Raw genomic sequence first — 2,448 nt, 5'->3', positions numbered from 1 at the left:
AGAACCTGATGGTGTTTAACACTGAAAAATGCAAGGTTCTCCACCTTGGGAGGAAAAACCTGCAGCATCCTTATAGGATCGGGAGTGCTACACTGGCTAGCACTATGGAAGAAAGAGACTTGGGGGTCATCATTGACCACAAGATGAACATGAGCCTGCAATGCGATGCTGTGGCTAGTAAAGTGACCAAAACACTGGCTTGCATCCCTAGATACTTCTCAAGCAAATCCCAGGACATCATTCTCTCCTTATACTCAACCTTGGTGAGGCCGCAGCTGGAGTACTGCATCCAGTTTTGGGCCCCACAGTTCAAAAAGGATGTGGAGAAGCTTGAGAAAGTGCCGAGGAGAGCCAAGCACATGATCAGAGGTCAGGAAAACAGACCTTACAACAACAGGCTGAGAGCTATGGGGCTCTTCAGCCTGGAAAAGTGCAGGCTCAGGGGTGATCTGATGGCCACCTATAAGTTTATCAGGGGTGCTTACCAGTATCTGGGGGAACGTTTGTTCACCAGAGCGCCCCAAGGGAAGATGAGGTCGAACGGTTATAAACTGCTGCAAGACCATTTCAGGCTGGACATAAGGAAGAATTTCTTTACTGTCCGAGCCCCCAAGGTCTGAACTAGCCTGCCATCGGTGGTGGTTCAAGCACCTACATTGAACACCTTCAAGAGAAAATTGGATGCTTATCTTGCTGGGATCCTATGACCCCAGCTGACTTCCTGCTCTTCGGGCGGGGGGCTGGACTCGATGATCTTCAGAGGTCCCTTCCAGACCTAAAAAAATAAAGTCACGTCTAATGACATACAGGAGTGTAACAGAAAAGTGCATTTTAGTTGGTTTAAAAGAAGATATCGGATGTACACAAGGAACCTTGTTTTCCAGGAACCAGTGCATTTCAACACCCAAAATGCAACCCTGTTTCCCAGGTGGTGCATTAACCGCACAGATCAGCACTGGGGAGGCCACATCTGGAGTCCTGTGTCCAGTTTTGGGCCCCCACTACAGAAAGGATGTGGACAAGTTGGAGAGAGCCCAGTGGAGGGCAACAAAAATGGTTGGGGGAACTGGGGGACATAACTTATGAGGAGAGGCTGAGGGAGCTGGTCTTATTTGGTCTAGAGAAGAGAAGACAAGGTGGGATTTGATAGCAGCCTTTGACTCCCTGCGGAGGGCTTGCAAAGAAGGTGGAGCTGGACTGTTCTCAGTGGTGGCAGGTGACAGAACAAGGAGCAATGGGCTCAAGTTGCAGCAAGGGAAATTGTGGTTGGATATTAGATGAACTTTCTCACTGGGAGGGTGGTGAAGCACTGGAACAAGCTATCCAGAGAGGTGGTGGACTCTCCATCCTTGGAGGTGTTTAAGATCTGGCTCGACAAAGCCTTGGCTGGGATGATGTAGTTGGGGCGGGTCTTGCTTGGAGCAGGGGTTGGACTAGATGTGGCCTCCTGAGGTCCCTCCCCACCTCGTTTTCTATGATTCTGTGTCTCTGATGTTGCCATGGCTTCCTTTGCTGTGGGAATTGGGCCTCTTCCTGGGGGCTCCTGAGTGCATTTTAACCAGCTCCTCCCTGGCCTTGTGTAGCAGGAGCCAGGGCTGCGCCAGATGGAGAGGAGGCGAAGGACCCCCTTGGCATGAATGGTTTGGGGCAGAATCAGATGCTGCTTGGATACCACGGGCCCAGCAGAGGCCGGGGGGGGGGCAGGATCCAGCCCAGGGCCCGTCTCCAACTGCCAGGTACAGCACAGGACACAGCTTTGTGATGTCACACTGTGTCATTCCATCACCATGGAGACCGGGGGGAGCAGGGTATAAATACCAGCGCCGGGTTCCGCCTGGTCAGGCTCGGCTTAGCCAGGCGACTCACCAGCGTGGCTTGTGGCGTTACGTAGTTTTCGATTCAGTAGAGAGTTAGCAGAGCAGATATAGGCAGTTAGCATAGTAGATATTAATTAGATAGACATTGTTTAGATCATAGTTAGATATAGATACCTTGCATATTATATAGATATATAGGATAAGGAAATAGAGTAGGGGGTAGGCCCCGTGTGACCACTCGGGGCACCTGGGCCCTTTCCAGAGCCTTGAGGTGTAAGGATGCCGTTGCCAAGCCCTGCTAGCCCGGCTAAGCCGCGTGTGCTGGTCTCAGGACCCAAACCTCAGTGGGTACGTGGCCCCTCAAGCTCCCCACTCGTGGTAGTAGGTGATGGGGTGTGAATAGCCAGAGTCCTCCCGCGGTGCCTGGGCACAGGAGAGCTTCTCCCAGGACCAGGGCTGCTGCTTCCCATTGCCAGGCCGAGGGGTGGGGGCGGGAACCTGGTGGCTGGGCGCTGGGGAGAGGTGGCAGGGGGACTTCTGCTGAGCATCTCTTCTCCTCCTCCAGCTCCCCCAGCTCTCCCAGCTGCAGGAACCAGCAGGGCCGTGGGGGAAGCTGCTTCCTCTGCTTCCT

This window comes from Alligator sinensis, unplaced genomic scaffold (genome assembly GCF_000455745.1).
Source record: "Alligator sinensis unplaced genomic scaffold, ASM45574v1 scaffold919_1, whole genome shotgun sequence".
NCBI lineage: Eukaryota > Metazoa > Chordata > Crocodylia > Alligatoridae > Alligator > Alligator sinensis.
Note: the sequence above shows the minus strand (reverse complement) of the source record.